We start from the raw sequence: 23109 nt of genomic DNA on the forward strand, positions 1-23109 counted from the left end.
CTCCTCCCACAGGCCTCTTTCTCTAAACATCCTTTCTTGACGACCCATATCAATATTTTCCCTTATTTGGGTCTTCCTTTTCATTGCTCTTGAGAGCATCTTGTTATATCTGGCCCTGAGAATTTCCAGCTCTGGCAATTTCCAGGTCACTTGTTTAGAAATGAGCTTTCCTCGCCATCCTCCACCTTCTTCTCCTCCTCCTTTTCATCCTCTTTAAAAAACAGACAGACAGACAGACAAACAAACAAGAAAGGCAATAAAAGTAAGTTTTTGTTAAGTACCTATGTGCCAGGCATGGTTAGGCTCTGATGCAAAGAAAGGCATACCTGAAGTCCCTGCCCTCAGAGAGTTCATATTTTAAAAGGAGTGATAACAGGCAAACAATTGTGTAGATATAAGAAATACACATTGTACATAGGGGGTAACTTCAGAAGGAAGGCACTAAAAATTTAGGGGACTAGTAAAGGTCTCTAGTAGAAAGTGGGATTTGAACTGAATCTTGAAGGTTTCCAGAAAACTGTGTTCCCCCTTGGATCTTAAATGTCTTGAGGAGAAAATCAGCCTAGATCCTACTCATGAACCTGGAATTGGGACAGTTATAGCCAGTTATAGCCAGTGGAGCAGTCCTTGTGAGAAGGATTCATCTCCAGCAATGGTGACAGAATTAAGCAAAATAATGGTACTTTCCCAAAAAACACATTGTTGGAAGAAACAAAATCATAAACATGAGCACAAAAAATCCATTAAATACATTTGCTGTGACCTTTTCTGTAAAGCTGCTGGATAAATTATGCCAAAACCTTTCAGGAATAGTGATTTCACGTAAGGGCAAGATGCTTGATAGTAAGGCAAAAAATTGGAAAAACTCTAAAAAGATGATTCTCCCAAATGTCTTCTGAGGAGTTCACAGTATTCTTTTGAGGAATGTGTGTCCATGCACATGTGTACATAGGCACACACATTTCGGACAGACTGTTATGTCCAAAGAGTGATATGTCCAAATTATTACTACACAGAAAAAGATGTCGAACTTTAATAATTGAGCCACACAGTTCCCAGGCTTTGAAGAAAGAATTCTAGTATTGCGGTCAGCCTGAACAAAAACTTTTTCTAAGGAAAAAGATCCTGATGTATTTAATGTTTACACTATGTACCGAACTTGACAATCTAGTAATTCTTAGAAGAGAAAGCACATTATTTTAAAGTTTGACATTTTAATAGTTTACTATATTTCAGGACTGATTCGCTTATAAAATGAAACTGTGTAGTTTAGGACTATGAAATTAAATATTTGCACAGTTGTTATTTCTAAAATATCCAACCAGCATTAGATTCTTACGTGTCTATACAAATAAAACCTTATTTAGCTCCATTCCCTCACTCATATTATTCCCTAGCTGCCTTTTGGGGCACAGACGGGAATAATTTCCTTCTACTTCTTTCCCACTTCTTTAGACCAAAATGATTCATATGTTTTTTCACCATTTACCAGTGATTTCTATCAAAATTCTCTGAGACTGTCATCACATCCTAAGGTCAGCACCTAGGCATTTAATAAATACTTTTTGAATTGAGTTCATAGGATCATAGATATAAAACAGGAAAGAACCTTAGCAGCCTTTCAGTTCAACTTTGTATCTTTGAGATGTGGAATCTGATGCTCAAACAGGTCAAGTGATTGGCCCAAGGTCAACATGGCTAGTCAATCAGAATCAGGATTTGAAAGCATCCATCCTCTGATCTCTGAAAGTTTTTCCAACCACATATGGTAGGAGCAGGGGAGACAATGCACCTTCCAGATTATCTGTCAGCCTTGCTACCCAGGAGAAAGCTCTGCCCTGAGGCACTGTTCTCCTGACTAGTGACTTTTTCTTGACAATCACCATTTTAGGAGGTTCCTGGAGAGTAGGAACTGTCTTGTAACTTATATTTTTATCCCTAGTTCTTAGCACAGTAGACTGCACAGAGTAAGCATCTCTCTCTCTCTCTCATTCCCTCCATCTCTCCCTCTCTTTCTCTCTTCTTTTTCCTTCTTCTTTCTCCTCTTTTCTCTCTCCTTTCTCCCTTTCTTATTTCTCTTCCATGTAGATAGACAGATATCTGAGTATATGTGTGCATTGTGTAAAATATACAGAATATAAATATACATTATATATGTAAATACATATGCAAAAATATACATTTATTATGTGCCAGGCACTGTGCTAGGTTTTAAGAATAAAAATGCAAGAAATGAAATTAAACCTTTTTAACAATTTCTAATGGGAACGCAAGTATACATGTGGTATGTATTTAAATATATGTATAAAACCTGATATATAAGCTGTCATTTCCCTGAATGGTTCTTCCCTCCCACCACCATTCCCATTTTCAGTTTCCTTTTGTATATCCTATTTCCAAAATACCATATCCCAGGTCCAGCCTGAATGAATTCACTCAAGCCTTCTTTTAGCTAAAGAAAAAGGAAGTTCCTTGTATGTCCTTACAATCCTATTAGATTGTAAACTCCTGGAAAGAAGGGCCTGTCTTTATTTTTATTTGTACTTACATTTCTGGTGCTTAGCACAGTGCCTGGAGCATAACAGGCACTTAGTAAATGTTTGACCACTGCCTATTAGCAATATATTTTCCTATGGACCCACTCATCATTTTCAGGATCAAAGGGTCTACCTCTGGTCATCACACTCCCCACATCTTGCCTTCTACATTTGAATTTCTAAAATCCTAGAGGCATGAAACAATCTTTTCTTTTCATTTGTATCCCCACTGATTAGCATTATGCTTGTCCCCTACTAGGTGCTCAATAAATGCTTTTTCCTCCTATTCATTCATTAATTCCTTATTTCTTTCTAGGCCTGCAGAAGGGTTCTTCCTCTTGCTCCTAGTTAATTAATCAGTGTAGAGGTCAATGGATTCAAGACTGGAAGACAAAATGGAATTGAATTATTTAACTATAGTATCTAGATTAGCAAGGGAGAAAAGTGAAATCAGAAGGAGGATAACTACCCGAGAATGTACTGAGTAGTGGAGGGATTGAAAGTATTTGGTAGAGATGAACTTGACACACAAAAAGGTATCAAGGAAAATTTACTAAAATTGAGTTCGGAGGAATTGAACACGTTGACCAAGGTGAACTCCACCCTTCTTCAGAAAGGGGAAGAGAGAGATTGATCTGTTCTCTTTCGGGTCACAATCTTTTGACACAGGCACTGTGTCATTAACAAGCTCAGCTGGATTTTCTCCTTCTTGATAGGCTTTCCCTCAAACAGTTCTTCAGGACTTCCCTGGAACTTCTAACCTTCTTTACCTGACTCTGTTAGGTCACAGAACAACTTTCCCCTCTAGAAGTTTTGACCTTGTGGAAATGAAACTTTCCTTTGTTTCCCACAGTATCAAAGAAAGTGACTAGGTTTAGGACAGGTGAGGCCTAGAGAGAGATGAAATAATACTGAGGTTTTCCACCCAGAAATAAGCATGTTCTATATACAAGTTGGTGTCTTTATAGAGTGCAAACACAGAAGCCTTTTGTTGTTTGGCTAAATAGCCTGACTGTGAAGTGGCTTCCCAGGTTGGTGGTTCTAGGCTACCTGGAGACACAATGAACCATTATTTTCTTCAATATTGCTGTATGTTCATTCTTCATTTTCAAAGAAGGCCATGACATCAGAGAAATAATGACATGACTTGCATTTGACTTTGTTCTGAGTGAGGGAGGACTGTGCAAGGTCACCAATCTCACTCTCTTGATCCATCTGGGTCCAGTAACCAGATATTCATCAGGATGACTGGAGATGGCTCAGGGTGCCCTGAGAGCTTGTGCTTGCTTCAGCAGCACATACACTAAAATTGGAAAATACAGAGAAGATTAGCATGGCCCTTGCAGAAGGATGACACACAAATTCATGAAGTGTTCCAAATTTTTCTTAAATAACATGAATTGTGAATGTTCGTAAGCAAAATCTGGACTTCATATTCACCTTTATACTACTGATATTTTTTTGTGGAATCCCCATATGGCTCACTAAATTCCCATCCTTAAGGACAGGGAGAGGAGGAAGGGAGAGAGTGGATATAAGAAGGCAAAGTCTTATTGAGATAAGGGAAATATATACTGAGGTTAGGGGTACATGGGACCCCAAAATAACAACACCCCAGGTCCTGCCTGAATGAATTCGACTCAAGCCTTCTTTTAGCTAAAGAAAAACAAAGTTCTTTAAAGACCCACCATATTGAGTTGACTCTTAAGGAATCTAAGCATTTGTGACACTTGTATTGACAAGCAAGTCAGTTTGAATCTCAGCTAGATTGAATCTGAGCAGCTTCACAGAGACAAGATAGAACTTATAAACTTATATACAGCAAGACTGTGGAAGGGCTCTGGGGGTGATGGGAGGAGGGGTCTAAGGAAGATCGATGGGATTGGGGTGATTAGAGGTCAGAACCAAGAGAGTGGGATTTGGATGGAAACAAAGGTGGGAAGCAGCTGGAGGCAATCAGGAGGTAACAGACAATGAAGGGGTAGGGTGGGAAGTAAGTGAGGGCAATCTGGAGGTCATGGATGGGAAGCAGACGGAGACAATTGGACAAAGCCATAATGAAAGGTGTATGGCCTCAGGCAAATGTCAGATCACATGGGAAGATTCATGGAGATTTCAAGGGGGTTCCCTGAGTCTGTACCCCACCATTCCCCCCTCAAACAAATGGGACCCAAATTCTTCTGGGGTAAGGAGAGAAGGTCTTCACTTCTGAAACTGGGGTTTTAGAGCTGTCCCTGCCTCCTTGGGTCCCTTACAAGGGGTACATAGCCTGGGGAGTCAGCTGGAAGCTGATGGCTTTGACTGTGGAGGAGACAAACCTGGCAAGGAGGTTAAGCAAACAAGGACCAAACAGGCACAGGAGGATAGAGAAAAGACAATTTCCCTGGCATAAAAGGCAATTTCCCTGGAGGGAATTAAAGATGACTATGGCAAGGCCAAAACATAAAAGGGCATGTTTGATAGGGGAATTTTTTGCTGTCAGATATCCCCTTTCTTTCCAAATTGATCCATGGGCATGTAGAACATGTGGAAAGCATATTTTGAGTCAGTAAAAACATCTACTACCCTGGGGTCAGGTCCTAAGGAATGGCTTAGGACTCCCAAAAACTGTCCTCTCCTTTCATCAACATACAGAATGAAAGTGATGAGTACAAGCCCAAACTGAGGCCTTTGTCTCTTGGTCCAGGAAAGTTTTGGTCCCATTTGTCTAGGGGGCCCTGGAAAATCTCACCTTAAAGGCTCCTTGGATTCTCCTTATTTGCTCTGGCATTCTCTTTAGGTCCATATTGATACTCCCTACCCCTGATCTGGTCAAAATCCTATTCTGAGGGTCTAGTAGCCACTCCCATCAAGATTCTCCTCTGACCTCCCCTGTCAAGAGCATCCCTGGAGCCTCAGACTACTTGGTGACACTTGGATTTTTCCCTCAGTCTTTCTGTATGTAAGATTCTTCTTGTCCCCATGAAGGTGCTCAGATTCAATCTAGCTCACACTCAATCTACCTTAGGTTGTATCTGGTTCACTTGTTAATACAGGTATCACCAATGCTTAAGCTCCTTAAGAGTCAACCCAATATGGCGAATCCTTAATAAACTTTGTTTTACTTTGGGTAAAAGAAGGCTTGAGTCGAATTCATTTGGCAGGATCCTGCATCTAGATATTTTGGGGTCCTTATCACCCTGAACCTCAACAAAAGGTTTTTCCACATTGGGTAGAGCTAATGCTAGAGAGGTGGTCAATTTGGTTCCCAACATCTCCAAAACTTTAGCCTGGTGGGGGCCACACTCTAGAGGGAGTGAGTCCGGGCCTCGAGTAACAGTTAATGGTTGCAGTCCCTCCTAGGCCTTGGGCTTAAGTAGATATTGACTTTGATGAGAGAACACTTTAGAATCTTGGATGCGAACAACAGCTGGGGTAGCAGAACTAGCTCCACGAACAACAGGCTCAAAATGATCCCATGATCACAACTATTCCTTAGATTAAATTAGTAGTTGGATAAAGTATGGATTAAAAACTGGAGAGAATGGAGGCAGGAAGAACAATGAGGTATTAGAAAACCCTAGGCCAAAGGATATGAAAGCTTGAACAAAGGTGGATAGTCATGGTTTAAATAAAGGGGCAGGTAGGAGGCACCATGGAAAGAACACAGGGTTTAGAGTCAGAGAGACCTGAGTTCAAATCCAGCCTCAGACACTTACTGGTTGTGTGGATCCTGGGTAACTTAACCCTGGTTGCCTCAGTTTCCTCATCTGTAAAATGATCTGGAGAAGAAATGGCACAACCACTCTAGTATCTTTGCCAAGAAGGCCCCCAAAGGGGGTCACAAAGACACCAACACCAAATGGCTAATCAACAGCGAATGGAGGGGAGAGGACCTATGAGTGAGACATTGTGAAGATACGATTGACAACAGTGGGCTCCTTGTTGAATAGGAAGGGCAAAGGGGAGCCAAGACTCCAGAATAGTTCTAAGACTACAAACCTGGGAGCATGGTTTCACTGTTAATAGAAATATGGGAGTCTGGAAGAGGGGCAAGACTGAATCTTAACACAAAAATCAAAGGAAATCATATGCCATTTTTTATTTGTCCATAGAACCAAACGACTCAAATTTGGATGTCCCTGAACTATTTACCATGTAGGGAGAAACTTTGCTCCCTTCCATTTAAAAATCTCTAAAATGAGGCTATGTAAAGGACTCCTTACTTTTGTAAAAACAAAGAAAAAAGGTCATTTTCTTGATTCTTTTACTTAATAGATTTGTATCCAGAATCATAGGTAAAAATTAGACTTTTCAGAAAAAGATTAGACTTTTAAGAAAAAAATAATTTTGAAAAATGATTATGTTTAAATTCTTACTTCTAGTATCCTCATAAAAAGACTCCACTATTTACAAATTCTATACCAAGTTATACGACCCAGTTATGTGACACATGGGATAGTGACCTATACATAAATATTGCCCAAGCACCAAGCAATGCCTATAGTGGGGGCCATGAAAGGAAAGAGATAGAAAATGGAATCTTTTCACTGGAGATTTCTTTATTTTACTATTAACAAAGGAAGGCCCATGTTTAACAGTTTTTTGCTTTGGAGACTCAATAAAAATTTATCCCACTAGCTGTTTTTTCTTTTTTACCATCAATTTCCTCTTACTTCAATTTCATCATACTTAAGACAAAAATAGCAGCAGGCTTGATTTTTTTCAGGTTAAAAATATGGAAGGTTTCTTACACCTTTAAAAAAAATTTGCCAATAATCTTCATTTAAAACAAAGATAAGGAAAACTACAGAAGCAAAGAAAGTCAGAATGTTTCTAGATAGCTAAATAATATTTTCTTGTGGTCAAGATATGAAACCAAAGGTGAGACACATGAGATCTATAGGAGTTATGGTTCTGTCAAAAACCTTGTAAAAATATAGTCCAAATCCCCTACCTATGATAAAAACAGGAGGCAATGATGATAAGCACTATGGGAAACCTCTGAGATAAAGGATTTATCTACCAGAATAGCAATAAAAAGCTGACAACTACAATTTAATTATGATGGATCAGGTCTTGAATGCCTGTAAATCTACCTTGCAGTCTATATAAAAATTAAGATGCAGGAGTATGTGTTTTAATTTATGGTATTTTTCTTTAGACTCCTTATAAATCAAAAAAAATAACAGGAATTTCAAGGACAGAACATATGTTGTGCTCATTTTCTCTGGCATTACTTGAGAAGGTCAAGTTTTGTTTTTGACATCACAAAGTCAGAGAACCTCGATTCAAGGCCCTTGCAGACTCTACATTCGATAACAAGGAGAAATCATGAAGCAGAGCTACGGATTATTCATCTACTAAAATATTTAGTACCAAAATTTATGGCATTACATCTACATAGCCAGTATTCAAATAAGATAATGTTAATAAAGGGCTCTACTAATTTTCAATGAATTTAGGAGCTGTTATGCAGACATAACAGTCAGATGGGTTTTTTAGCTAGCAAAGAAATAAAGGGAAAGGGGAAGCAGTACCTTAAGTAAAAAGAGGGCAGTGTTTGGAATCAAAGGACAAGTTCTAATCCTGACTCTGCTAACCATGTGACCTTGAGTAAATGACTCAACCTCATAACATTTTAGGGCTGAAAAGGGCCTGCAAGAAATAGAATCTAGTCTAATCACTTTATTTCATAGCTGAATAAACTGAGTTTTAGAGAAGGGAAGGAGCTTGCCAAGAAGCCCTGCTTCCAGTCCAGCCCTCACAGCCATCATTTTGTGGAGCCATCCCTATGAAAAAAGGAATCCACTGTTCTCACTGTCACCATCTACTGACCAACTGCTACAAACTGGTAGGTAAGACCAATAACCTCTAGAAAATCAGTGTTTCATACACAACTCCCATCCTCAGAACACTGACCCTGCTTCCAGTAAGTCACTGGAAAAACCGGGATATATGTTCTGTTTCTTCCACTCTATCTCCACTTTCCAATGCTTGCAGATCTGGTGGGACGTGCGCCTCAGGTAAGGATCTGTCCCAGAGGATCCATCAAGGAATTGTAGGGGTCTTGGGACAGTCCAAGAGGAAGATCTCTTTAATGGAATGTTTGCTTTATTGTAATGAGATACAATCTCTAAAACCTTCCAAAATTGCTGTCAGTCTCCTTGCAGGCCTCCTCAAGGGGAGGAATCTCTGTGGGAAAATGATCTCCAGGAACTACTGAATAAACTAGCTGATAGTGTAAGTGAGCCAACCTAGCCAAAATTACACTAAGTCCCGAGGCAGACAGGAGGCATCATGTGGCAGGACATAGCCATCACTTAGGCCACTACTCCAATAGACATAGCCTAGGATCCTGAGCCTAAGAACTGGGAAAACATCAATGACCTGCTTATTCTTCAGCCCCTGCTGCCATTATTTGGGAAAGCAACCCCTATAGAAAAGGGATAGAAAGCCACTGAGCAATGGACATCAACAGAGCAGACAAGATAGTCTAGGTAAAGTATCAAGGCATCCTGAAAAGGAGATAGGACATGGTATCAGGTGAGTCAAACCACTGTTACCCCCTTGGCCACTACTTCATCTCAGAATCAACTGAAGATAGGAGTCCAAGTTATTACAGTGCCCCCTAGATGAGTAGCCCTGCTTCCAGTCCAGTCCTCACAGCAATCATTTTATGGAGCCATCCCTATAGAAAAAGGAAGCTATGAATTCTCATTACCATCAACTACTGACCAACTGGCAGGTAAAACCAAGAGCTCCTAAAAAAAGCAGTGTCTTACCATCACACGCAGAACAAGACCCTGTTTCCAGCCTACCTCTTGCAGCCATTATCAAGAAAAATAACTTTTTGTGAAAATGAGATATGAAAGCTTCCTCTGCAGGTGCTACAGTCCTTGACTCCTCAGTAATAGCTACTCAAGATCTGGAAAAGAAAGTTCTGTACCAAAAATCATTGGCACTATCAGAAACAGATATGTTTTTATAAATGGAAATTGCATTAAAGATGATGCACTCTAAAATACCCAGAGACATTCCTCAATAGATACAGATATGAACAAAGAGTTCTCTCAAAAGAAAAAATCTTAACATGGTTAACAACCACGTGAAAGAAGGTTCTGAATTACATTAATAAAAGAAATGCACATCAAAACAACCTTGAGATTTCACCTCACACTTGACAAAGATAAAAAAAAATGGGAATAATCGGTGTTGGAAAAATTGTAGAAAGAAAGGACACTAGTGCATTTTTGGCAGAACTACCAATCATTATAACTCTTTCAGAAAGCTATTTGGAATTAGACAAATAATGTCACTGAAATGTCCATATACTTTGACCCTGATAGTACACTTTTATGCTTTTAACCCTACGAGGCCATTAAGTCACTATCTACACCAAAACATTCATAGCATTTTTTAATAACAAAATATTGGAAACGAAGTAGATGTTTATCATTTGAGGGATGTCTAAAAATATTGTAGTACATTGTTGTAATGGAATATTATTGTGCTGTAAAAATTTTAAATGTGATGAAAACAGAGGAGCATGGAAAGAGGGAAGGAAGCAGAGGCAAGCAAATAACATACGCAATCACTAGAACAGTGTGAATGGAAACGCATCCATTAAAAAATAAATCCAAAGTAAACATTACAAAATTACAAGGGAATAAACATGGCCTGAAGAAAAAGATATGCAAAGATACCCCCAAGAGACTGAAGAGGTGGGAAATCACAAATACATTGCATTACATATCTTTAGATTTTTTAATTATTATTTTTATTTAATTATTACTTAGTTTTGATGATTTTTTTCTTTAAATTATATATATGCATATATATATGTGTGTGCATATATACATATATATGTATATATAGAGAGAGAGAGACAGAGAGGATGGGGTCTGTGGGATGGAAAGGGAAGGATACTGAAGAAATTAAGGTGATATAAAAAAAAATTATTAAAAAGGTGAGAGAACCACATCCATGTCTGATCTGGAGCACGTAAAGTGCTAAGAACCTCAAGTTTCTCCCAGTCCTCTTTCTGTCCCACTGCGTGACAATACTTTAGATTTCTTTTCCTGTGTAGTGCATATAAATTCTGCATTCACTTTTTCAACTCCAAGGAATGGTTCCCAGAAGTTTATGGCTTCATTTCCTCTCAGAGTTCTAGGGTATCCCTCCTGAGGGGCTATGCAGTTTTTTAAATATTATTACTCATATGTTCCCTTCCTCTACAGCAGTCACCTAACTACCATCTCCACAGAATCAATTTGATCAGTTATTTCTTCAATATTATTTGTAACCAGTTCAGGAGCTAGTTTTTCTTTTTACTAAGATACATTTACTAAGAAGATACGGTAAGACCTAAAGCCTAGAAAACACTAAAATCAGGAGCATCTTCTCCTCTATCACCATAGTCCCTGAGGAGAACAGACTAACATTTAAAAGTGTTTGCTACAAACATTCCTCTATCAAGATCACTTTATGTATGGCAAAGCATATAATGTAGTAGTTGTGCCTTTGCAAAAGAGTTGATTCGGTGCTGGGTTAGGTCATTCTGGCTGCTTCCAGGGACGTCACTGGCTCCTCAACTAGTTCAGATACTGCAGCCAGAGGAAAACTCTGCTATTTGTGGTTGTCATGGAGTCATTTCAGTCATGCCCAACTCTTAGTGACAACATTTGGGGTTTTCTTGGCAAAGACGCTGTAGCAATTTGTCATTTCCTTTTTCAGCCTATTTTACAGATGAGGAAACTGAGGAAAACAGGGTGAAGTAACTTGCCCAGGATCACACAGCTATTAAGTATCTGAGGCCAGATTTGAACTCTGGAAAATGAGTCTTCCTGAATCCATGCCAGGCACTTTATCCACTGTGCCATCTAGCTGCCCAGACTCTGCTCTAGATTCCCGTTCTGATGGATCTGATGTTTCTTCTGACCTTTGAAAACTTACAGTTATGTCCTAATCTGTTCCATCTATAATACTCAATCCTCTATGATAAGGGAGGGGGCTAGCTGTGTGACCCTGGGTGAGTCACTTAACTGTGTTTGCCTTAGTTCCTCATCTATAAAATGAGCTGGAGAAGAAAACAGCAAAGCGCTCCAGCATCTTCACCAAGAAAACCCCTACATGGGGACACCAAGAGTTGGACAGGACTGAAATGACTGAATGGCAACAACTGCAACAGGAGACAAAGGAAGAACAAACATGACAAGAGCAGCGATGATGGCACCACATGTTCACAGCTAAACGGTGGCCTGGGTAGGGAGATAAGGGAACTCACAGCAGTCTCTACCTGGAAGCATTCAGCACTGGAAAGGGAAGGGGAGGGAGCGGAAGGGAGGGGAGGGGAGAAAGGAAGGGACGGAGAGAGGGAGGGAGGAGGAAGTTGGTAGTACAGGTGTGACAGAATTACCCCAGGACTAGGACCCCAGATGTTTTTATTCTTCTTTTGCTCCCAGACACTCTTCATCATTACTAGAGGGGGAAACAATGAAAAGTGATGTTACTGACTTTACTAAATTTGAATCATTCCAGTTAAACTATTGCCAAGTGTCAGAAGTTTAAATTTTTGTTCCCTATGTGACCTAAGGACCCCTAAGGTCCCTTAGGACCTAAGTGAGATTTTCAAAAGGTAGCACCTTATTCTTTGATAATTATAAAGGAAACACACACACGCACACACACACATGCACACACACACATGAATGCACATGCACACACACACATACACACACATACACACGCACATACACACACACATACACACACACACACGCACACACATACACACAGAAAGCCTTTACTGAAGAAGCTGCTTGAGCAGCCCTTAATTCAGCTCAGTCTTGCAGCCAAGCACGGCAGCTCCAGAGCCCTAATGGCCTCAGTAAACCACCTGAGAAGCTAATGCAGTTATTTTTGTCTTCCTTAAGCTTAGTACAGTTCGTCCTAAGAGATAGACATTTGAGATCTTATTTTTACTTTTCCTGAAAAAAGCAACTAAAAACAGTTCTTCACAATAATGGGGAGGCAAGAGAGCACTACCTATTCTCCTTGTTCTCCTCCACATTCAAGAAAACAAATGAAATATTAAAAAAAAATTAAGAGAAACAAACACGAACCTACTTAAATTCAAACAGAACAGCCAAAACATATCATCAATTTCCTTTCTTCTTCCCACAAGAGACTAAAACAAATGTACTGATTATATTCCCTTATGTCAAACACAAAGCAAATAATAGAAACCATAAATAACAGCCATGTTAGTGATACAAGTGGGGGAACATTGATATGATTCATTAAAGTGCTAAAAATTCCTCCTCGCCGTTGGTTTACAGCTTTGATTTAGCGGTTGGCAATTCATCATTATCTTCCCTTTTCTCTCATTTCTTTCAGTCTCCTTTTCAGGGTGGGGATGCAGCTTCCTGTCTACAACCTGGCTGACACCTTGAGAGAAGCCAGAAGATACAACACAGAACTTGAGGAACCTCATAATGGACCGAGCCAATTCAGGACATCTGGTCATTTTAATATTAGTTATTGGAATAGAATTGATGTATGGGACTTAAAAGCTTACATAAACTATTTCAAAAGGTATGCAGACAAATTCTTTTACATTCTTACCAAATATTCAAAAACTTTTTGAATTTTGTGAATTTGACTGGGTCTGAAGAATCTTTTTAGTGACTCAACACTTGTTTTCAGGGGAATTTCAGCAGGCAGATATTATATTTTTTCATTCTTACATTCATTCTTAATGCCTTCTCCAAAGTACCACTTTAAGCAATGCCTTCTATTTTTCTGTAATCACTCCCTGTATGGATTTTTTGAAGCAAATTAATCCTTGAATTCTTTTAGTACTTTGCAATTAATTGAATTTAAAATAACATATACCATTTGAACAAAGCTGTCCATCAACTGTGGGTGAATAAGAAGCTATGATTTTTACTGTCTACTTCCTAGTATTTTTCCTAAGAGAAAGAATGGAGAATGACAAAACATGATTTATTTTCACTCCAGTGTGTTCATTTTTTTAATATTACATTTATGAGATAATTATCCCTCATTTGATTTTTCTAATTATCAGTATAGATGATCTGAGCTGACAAAGCTACATTTTTACATCTTCATTAAAGTATAATGGACTTGAAAAATCTATGGGATGGTAGATATCTTTAGATGGAAGTATATTGGTACAAAGAAAATATATAAGCACAATCCCTTTTTGGAAGCATTTATCTGGCTGCTTGGGGGTGGCATGGTATAGCAGCTTAAGCCCTGAATTTGGATTCTAGAAAACCTGAGTTCTAGTCCCATCTCAGAGTTCTATTAGTTATGTGACCCTAAGAAGTCACTGTTTCTCTGATTCTCATGATCTTCATCAAGGTTATTGTTGGGATCAGATAGGATCCTAATGAATGAAAAGTCTATATGAACAAGAGCCATTAAAAACACTAAGCCTGATGTTGTCAGTAAGAAGAAATATAGCCTAAAACTTCTATGCTTGCTGCCTTGGTGAGATTAGGCAATATCGAAGCCTCCTAAGATGAATGTCATTTTTATCCTTGATCAACTCAAATTTGTACTGGAAAAGTTACCACATTATATTTAACTTCTTTCCATCTCCAGGGAGAGTCTTAATCTCTGAGAATTAAAGGTCAAGAGGTTTGAGAGGCTCTGTGTGACCTAAATGATGACATATTATTGAATGGACATCCACAATAAAAGCCAACTAAATAAAATGTCTATGCTTCTGTTTTCTGGGGCATAAAATTATGAATGTTCCCTATTTTTCTAAAAGCAGAGGGTTAAAAATATCTCTATCTTTCACATAAATGTGCATGTATATGAATACTAAAGAGGCAACTGAATATAACTTGGTGAGCCAGTCTTGGAGTGAGATAATGTTAGGTTCAAGTCTTTCATCTGACATATAATAACTGCATAGCTATTATCGGCAAATCACTTAATATGCCAATGACCCAAGCAACTCGTTAAAAAGTCGGATTAGATGAGTAACTGAATACATACATGAATATAGATATAATATGTTTATTTTAGCATGTATTATATATTTTATTATAAATTAAATACATTACATATTTTTAAATATGTTTAATTTATGGATTAAAACAAACATTTCCATAAATAGTATAAAAAGATGCTTGCACATAAAACTGCAAGTCTATTATGTACAACATGCTATTCCTTTTAAAAATATGCTAAAATTATCATGTAAATTTCTTTTTTTCCCCTTTTTTTCTTCCTTCCCCTCCCTGCCCTAATGATTGGATGTACATGTGTATACACACATGTATATAATTGCTCTCTATATACTTTATCAGTTCTTTCTACAGATGCAGACACACATATAGCTACATATAATGGGCCTATGATTTTATTGATATAGGGAATTCCCAGGTGAGGAAGAAGCCTCTATGTTGGGGTTTTATAAGGTTCCTATCTGGGTCTAGTAGGAACAGTCATTGGGGGAAAGGAAGCAAGGACCCTAGGCCTAAGGACTGGTGCTAATTCATTCTAGTGAGGCAAGAGTGGGAAGAGAGAAGGTTGGGGGTGGAGGGGTGGGTGGTAAATGCTTCTGAGGAATTGGAAGCTAGTTGATCATTCAAAGTCCATACCAGTGGGATCGTTGCTTTGAGTCTTTACTGCTGGCCTTATTCTGTCAGGGTGCTTGAGGAGTTTCTGAGCTTTCCCTGCACTTTTTCATTTAGCAGGGTGGAGAGGCTATTGGTGTTATTATGTTATGAGGAGTGTGTTATTTATGCAATATATATATATATATATATATTATTACATACACATGTGCAAACAGATAGATGTTAAGATCCCAGTTACCCCAACTAGGTGAAGGCATGACAGAAAAAAGGAAAAGAATCCCTTCCATCACTGAGCACTAACCTCTGTAGTTATGGATTATAGAGTCTAGAAAGACAAATTTAAATGTCAAAGGTCTAGAACAGAACATGCTCTAAACTGCTGTTCAAATGTTTTAAAACTGTGAAACATTTATCATTATGCAAACTTACAACGTTTCAACCTACGAGTTTCAACATAAATGCAGAGAAGATTCACTTACTTGAATTTAGGGCTGTTGAATGGCTGATTAAAATCATAGATTAAAAGAAATGATTAGAATACAAAACAGCTTAGTTATAGAATTTTAGAACTAGAACTAGGGATACATTGGTTCAAACCACTACTTTACAGTTGAGATTTACATTGAGATCAAAAGATATAAAGTCCTTTAACCAATGTCTATGACTTGTAACCCTGAGTAATGTCCTTACTCAGCCTCTATTTTCTTGTCTGTAAAATATGGGGATTAGATAGGATGAGATGACTTCTAACATCTTTTCAAGTTATAAATCTGTTGTCCTATGAATAACTGAGATCTACACTATATCTGTATTATCAGAATCTCTCAAGAAAAGATGATAAAACTCATTTCTACCAAGTTTTTTCCATAGAAGGAAAGTCTTAGAGGAATGTTTAACTGGCAGATATTTTAACAGAAATAATAACTAAAAAAAAAAAAAAAACTTGAAAAGGTGCTATAGTGGCACAGGGGAAACCTGCAGGCTTACAAATATTGTAAGAGTCTTCAAAAATTGGAAAATGATGGATACTAGTAAAATGATTTAACCAGGCTCATTTAGAAAGGTATATAACTTTTTTTTTAATTGGGTTTTCTCTCTTTCTCTTGCTTTAAGGAAGTGCATTTTTAGTATAGCCAAAATATTCATATGGGTAAAATAAAAATTATGCATATTGGAAATGAAGCAGTCATGGTCCCCTACTTTTCCATCTGAATTAGGCAAATGCAGATTTGGTAGGTTACAAGTAGTCTGAAAATAGGGTTACAATATGAGATTGATTAAGTGGTTCAGTGCTCAAAGCATAAAGATGATGGTCTGAAATCACCAAAGAACTTGTGGAACCCAGAAAAGAAAACTCATCTCCTTAATTTAAATTAAAAAAAATAAAAAAAAAGACAAGTCAGTGGGTTTTAAGCCATCTTCAGAGCAGGTACTTCCAATTTTTTGATGAGTGCTGCAGGGGAAAAAGAGACTGCTACTGCCATCTGTTGGCCAAATAAAATACAACCAATTTCAAAATTGGGGGATTTGGGGGATGCTATACAGGAATGGGTTCTAATATTGACGAGTAGCCCCTTTTGTTTTGGGTAAGGCTTTGACACTGAAGGTATAAGTTTTTTAGTCACATCCTCTTTTAGTCACATCCTGAGCCACTGAAACCTCTGAAACTTTGTCTTAGATTAGATGCTAAGTTGGTATGTACAAACAAAGGATCTTGTAACTCAATTTATAGATGAGGAAACTGAGGAAGAGTTGAACAATTTGCCCCACAATCACAGTTAGTAAATGTCCAAGGCTAGATTTGAAGCTAGATACAACGTACCACCTAACTACCAAATAGAACAGACAGTTGTCTACTTAGGTTAAGACCCTATTTGACTAAACTAGCCTACCTTCCTTGTCACTTTCCTGTAATTGACAGCAAAAATGAGGGCATTGTACTGAGAAGATCCTTGTTAAAATGGATAAGGAGGGAAATTCATAGGATAATAAGATCTAGCATTAGAAGGAATCCAATAGTCATTTAGCCCAATCCTCCTGTTTTGAAAGGAAAAAGTCAGGAGAAAGGAAGTGACTTGTCCAGGGTTGTACAAATACTAAGCAGCAGAAATGGAATTCAAATCCAGTCTTTCTGTTTCTAAATTTAATGCTCTTTATAGCAGAACATTATCTTTTGTTCTTTAGGATATGGAGCCCAGGGTTGGGGAGGAAGTCCAATGAGAGAAGGCTAAAGTTACTGCAATAGTTCATTAAATCAAGTATTAGAATGAATAAATAAATATACCATCTACAGGATAAATAAATGATATAGAGATATATTAATATTTTCAAATGCATGCAAAATATTACTTGAGATTAATAAAATATGAATTAATATATAAAAGTAGGTTTTTTCTTCTCTTTTACTGTTAATTGATTTTTTCCATTCATTCATTCATTCATAGAATGTACATAAATGAAGCACTTACTAAATAAAAATGTCTGCACTTGTGAGAAAGGAGTATAGTAGTAGGCATGACTCCCATTTGTTGTCCTTGAAATTTTATTGATTAATTTATTTACATACATTTGTTCTCTTTTTCTCCTACCCTCACCTTCATTGAACAATAAAAAAATTAAACCCTCAAAGCAAAACAAAGTTTTACATTGTCCATGTCTAAAAATACATATCTAATTTTTTTATTTTAAGCTCATCACCCTTCAGGAGATACATAACCTGCTTTACCTTCGGTCCTGTGGGATTGGGGTTTATCACTGAATTAATCTTTAACTCCTTTCAAAGTCAGTTTTTTTATTTTTAAAACTGTTGTCATTGTATAAATTTTTTACCTTATCTGCTCACTTTACTCTACAGCAATTCAGAGTGGCCTCGCTAGGCTCTTCTAAAACTGTCCATTTTGTCATTTTTAGTCTGGCAATATTCCATGAGAGTGTATACAATTAAGAAACGGAGTATAAAATATGACTGGGCCCTATGTGGCATGGAAATCTATATTATTTGGAATAATTATAATAATAAGCTATAACACTCTCAGAGAGGTGGGATTAGGCTTCCTTTTCTGAGCTTATTGGAAAGGCCTCTATGAATTCCTTATTATGGGTAATGCTAGCTCTTGGGTTTAGATAGATATTATTGACCATATTAGGGAAAGGTCCATATATTCTTATGTTTTTTTAAATTTTTTTAACATAAAGAGCTATTGTATTTTTCTTTTTTCTGCATCTATTGATATAATCTTGAGATTTTTACTGTTTTTAGTTAACTTCTATTATTTTACAGTTTTCCTAATACAGAGCCCACTCTGCCTTCTTGCTATAAATCCTACCTAATCATAGTACAGAAGCTTTTGAACATGTTGCAGCAGCCTCTTTGCTAACATTTTATTCAACATTTTTTAGTGGTCTATATCTAGAGATACTGGTCTAGAGTTTTCTTTTGCTGCTTTACCTGTCACTGGTTTAAGTATCTGAACCATATTTCTCACATAGAAAATTATGATAGGATGCATTATTTCCCTGCTTTTACAAACAATTTCTTTAGTGCTAGAATTAAATGTATTTCAAATATCCAATAGAAGTCACTTGTTATTCATTTATTGGTTCAATTTCTTTTTCTGAAATTGGGTTATTTAAATTCTCTATTTCTTTTTCTCTAGATATTTTATATTTTTGTAAATATCCAATCATTTCATTTAAGCAATTGTTTTTGTTGGCATATAATTGAACAAATATGATGATCTTTAAAAGAAATGTTAAAAAGTATCAATATACAAATGCTCCAACTCACTAATAAAACATGTACAAAAATAATATATCTCTGATAATATATCTCTCATCAATCAAACTAGCAAAAGTGATAGACAAAAAAATAGCCAAGTCTGGAAGGCTGGAAGAAAGCTGGTACACTAATAATTCAGAATTTTGTGAGAAAAGTTAACATAATCTTCATACCTTTGGACACACTTATCAGAGGATCAAGGAGGCAAAAGATAGAAATATTTCTTCTGTGTTTGTGTGTGCGTATGTGTGTATGTGTATGTATATATACCCCTAGTAACATTTTTGTAGTAACAAAAAAAGTATCACACACACACACACATACACACACCAATTTAAGATAAATTAATATGAAGGGATATGGTTATACTACGAGGAATGAAATTTTAAAAATTTGAAAAATTCAGAGAAACACAAGATTCGTAAGAAATTATGCAGAGCAAAATAAGTAGCATTTCAACAGCCTTAGAAATAATGATCACAACAATGCCATGGAAAATAATGCTAAAACCATCAAAATTCAGATTAAGTGCCATGTCCAATCTTGGTTCCAGAGACCTAATGATAAAATACACTTCAGTCTTCTTCGGAGAGTGGGGTAATCTCCAGGAGCAAAATGTTCATTATAACATGAGGCTATCATGCTGGTTTATTTTGCTTAATTCTCTTTTCTTATGTCACATATAGACTCTGAGCTTACTTTCCTAACTCATACTCCAATCCCGTTCTCTATACTCCTAGTCAGATCACCAGAACAAGGTTACTGCTTCTCTAGGGGGATTCTTGAGGAGTTGAGAAGACTTTCAACCACTATTATTAATGAGCTTACCCAGTACATTTGCCCATAATATTAAATCAGCTACCATCTTCTTGCTAAAATCTAACCAGTGACCTTAATATCATTTTGACCAGTTGATCTCTTCTGTGAACCACAGCACTCTCTCTTCAAAACATCCATTTGGTCCCTGGGAGAGTGAGTTCAAACTTACAGTGTTTACTACGTCTCCCCATGCCACCAACTGAACCTCTGGTTGTGGCATAGAAGATTGACAAGTCACTCCCTTGCAAAACATGGTATCCTGGACTGCATCAAGCAAGTCACTGCTCAAGTCTGAATGTTCACCAGGTTCTGCTGCTAAGGCTATCTTCTGTGACCTTGAATTACTGAACTTCTGGTGGCTCTTCAAACATCCTGAAGCTCACAAAGTTGTAACCTGCTCCATTCTATATCTGACAGCCATTTAGATAAGATCAGGAAAGAATTAAAAAAAGACAACAAAAAAGAGCAATGTCATGCGTTCATAGCCACATGGAAACCAGGGAGTGAGATAAAAGTCAGAGCAAGTTGTAGGTCACTGTTATTTTGGTTGCTACTACCTCTCTCATCACTGACAGGCTTACAGCAGTTCTTACGTTGCCCACCTCAGTTTGTTCAAGGTTTTCGTATTCACACTCAATTCTGGCTCAGCAGCCAGTTAAGGGGTTTCTTATCACTATAAATTTTGTTGACAGGAAACAGTCATAGAATGTGGAGCTAAGATGGTGGAGTAGAAAGATGTACATATTTTAGTGCTTCCCCCACAGCCCATAAAATACCCATAAAAAATGGCTCTCAACAAATTCTAGAGCAGCAGAAGCCACAAAATGACAGAGTGAAAGAGATTTCCAGCCAAAGGTAACCTGGAAGGCCAACAGGAAAGGTCTATCCCATAGGATGCTGAGCTGAAAGGAGCCCAGCCCTGACTAGATGGGACACTGGGAGGAACAAGACCAGAACAGGCCTCTGGGGCAGAATTCCCAGGAGGGAGGGTCTCAGTTCCCTCAACTCACAAGCGCCAAAGAAAGTTTCAAAGGTCAGTAAGGGGAGCTCTCCCAACTGGGTGAGCAGGGAGCCCAAGGTGGTGGCAGTGGTAGCAGTGGTGGCAGCAGGGGTGGCGGGACAGCAACAGGGGTGGTGGGGCAGCAATGGGTGTCTATTCGTGAAGCACTCAGCCAAAAGCCCCTGGGGGAATTGAGAAGCTGATCTGAACCTCAGCCCTGAGTGATGGCCCCACCGCTGCCTAAAGGCCCTGAGGAAATACAGCAGTTAATCCGAATCTCAGCCCTGAGCATGGTCCTGGTGGGAGGAGGAGCACTAGGACACTCTTCTTGACAAAGGATTCAGAAGTCAAGTAGCTGGCTAGGAAAATGCCAAAAAAAGGGGGGGAAAATAGACCATAGAAAGTTACTTTCTGGGTGAACAGGTATTTCCTTCCATCCTTTTGGATGAGGAAGAATAATGGATACTGTTAGAGGAAGTCAAGGTTTCTGCCTCCAGTACCTCCAAAATGAATATACAATGGGCTCAGGCCATGGAAGAGTTTGAAAAGTGAGTCAACAGCTTGTTAAAGGAGACTCAACAAAATATTGAGGAAAACAACACCTTTAAAAATAGGCTAACTCAATTGGAAAAAGAGGTCCAAAAAGCCAATGAGAAGAAGAAGGTTTTAAAAAGCAGAATTAGCCAAATGGAAAAGGAAGTTCAAAAGCTCACTGAACAAAATAGTTCTTTAAAAATGAGAGTGGAGTTAATGACTATATGATAAATCAAGAAATTACAAAACAAAACCAAAAGAATGAAAAAATAGAAGATAATGTGAAATATCTCATTGGAAAAACAAGTGACCTGGAAAATAGAACCAGGAGACACAACTTAAAAATTATGGGACTACCTGAAAGCCATGATCAAAAAAAGAGCCTAGACACTATCTTTCATGAAATTATCAAGGAAAACTGCCCTGATATTCTAGAACCAGAGGACAAAATAAATATTGAAAGAATTCACTGATCACCTCCTGAAAGACACCCAAAGAGAGAAACTCCTAGGAATATTGTGGCCAAATTTCAGAGTTCCAAAGTCAAGAAGAAAATACTGCAAGCAGCTAGAAAGAGACAATTTGAGTATTGTGGAAATGTAATCAGGATAACAGAGGATCTGGCAGCTTCAACATTAAGGGATCGAAGGACTTGGAATGGGATATTTCAGAAGTCAAAGGAACTGGGATTAAAACCAAGAATCACCTACCCAGCAAAACTGAGTATAATACTTCAAGGGAATCAATGGTCATTCAATGATATAGAGGACTTTCAAGTATTGTTGATGAAAAGAGCAGAACTGAAGAGAAAATTTGACTTTCAAACATAAGAATCAAGAGAAGCATGAAAAGGTAAACAGGAAAGAGAAATCAGAAAGGACTTTCTAAAGTTGAACTGTTCACATACCTACATGGAAAGTTAATATTTGTAACTCGAGGCTTTTCTCAGTATTTGGGTAGGTGGAGAAATTACACACACACACACACACATACACACACACACAGCACAGGCTGAATTGTATCAGAAGGGATAATATCTATAAAAAAATAAAATTAAAGGGTGAGAGAGGAATATATTGGGAGGAGAAAGGGAGAAATGGAATGGGCAGACTATCACTCATAAAAGAGATAAGAAAAAGCTTGTTTAAGGGAGGAGAAAAGGGAGAAGGAAAGAGGGGAAAAGTGAAGCCACTCTCTTCACATATGGCTTAAGGAAGGAATAACACGCTCACTAAATTTGGTAGGAAAATCTATCTTACACTAAAGGAAAGTAGGGGAGAATGGGACAAGTGGGATGAGGGGGATGATAGGAGGGAGGGCAAATAAGGGAAGGGAGTAACTAGAAGTAAACACTTGAGAAGGGACAAGGTCAAATGAGAGAATAAAAAAAAGGGGGTGACAGGGCAAGATAAAGGGAAATATAGTTAGTCTCACATAACGACTATTATGGAAGTCTTTTGCAAAATGACACACATATAGCTTGTGTTGAATTGCTTGCCTTCTCAATGGGGATGGGTGGGAACAGAGGGAGAGAAGTTGGAATTCAAAGTATTAGAAATGAATGTTGACAAGTGTTATTACATATAACTGGGAAATAAGTAATACAGGTAATAGGGTATAGAAATCTATCTTGCTCTACAAGAAAATAGAGAAGATAGGGATAAGGGAAGGGAGGGGTGTGACAGAAGGGAGGGCAGATTGAGGGAATGGGTAATCAGAATGCAAGGCATTATGGAGTGGGGGGAGGGAAAAGATGGGGAGAAAAATTGGAACTCAAAATTTTGGGGAAATGAATGTTGAAATCCAAAAATAAATAAAACAAACAAACAAACAAACAAAAAA

General features: G+C 37.9%; 1 non-coding gene across 1 annotated transcript; it reads left to right on the forward strand.

Moving 5' to 3' along the window:
• Positions 1-3816: 3816 nt before the first annotated feature.
• LOC140512988 (U6 spliceosomal RNA) lies at positions 3817-3922 on the forward strand. The gene has a single exon (XR_011970035.1). It is a non-coding gene; the product is annotated as a U6 spliceosomal RNA (small nuclear RNA).
• Positions 3923-23109: the final 19187 nt, after the last annotated feature.

This window comes from Notamacropus eugenii, chromosome 6 (assembly GCF_028372415.1).
Source record: "Notamacropus eugenii isolate mMacEug1 chromosome 6, mMacEug1.pri_v2, whole genome shotgun sequence".
Lineage (NCBI taxonomy): Eukaryota > Metazoa > Chordata > Mammalia > Diprotodontia > Macropodidae > Notamacropus > Notamacropus eugenii.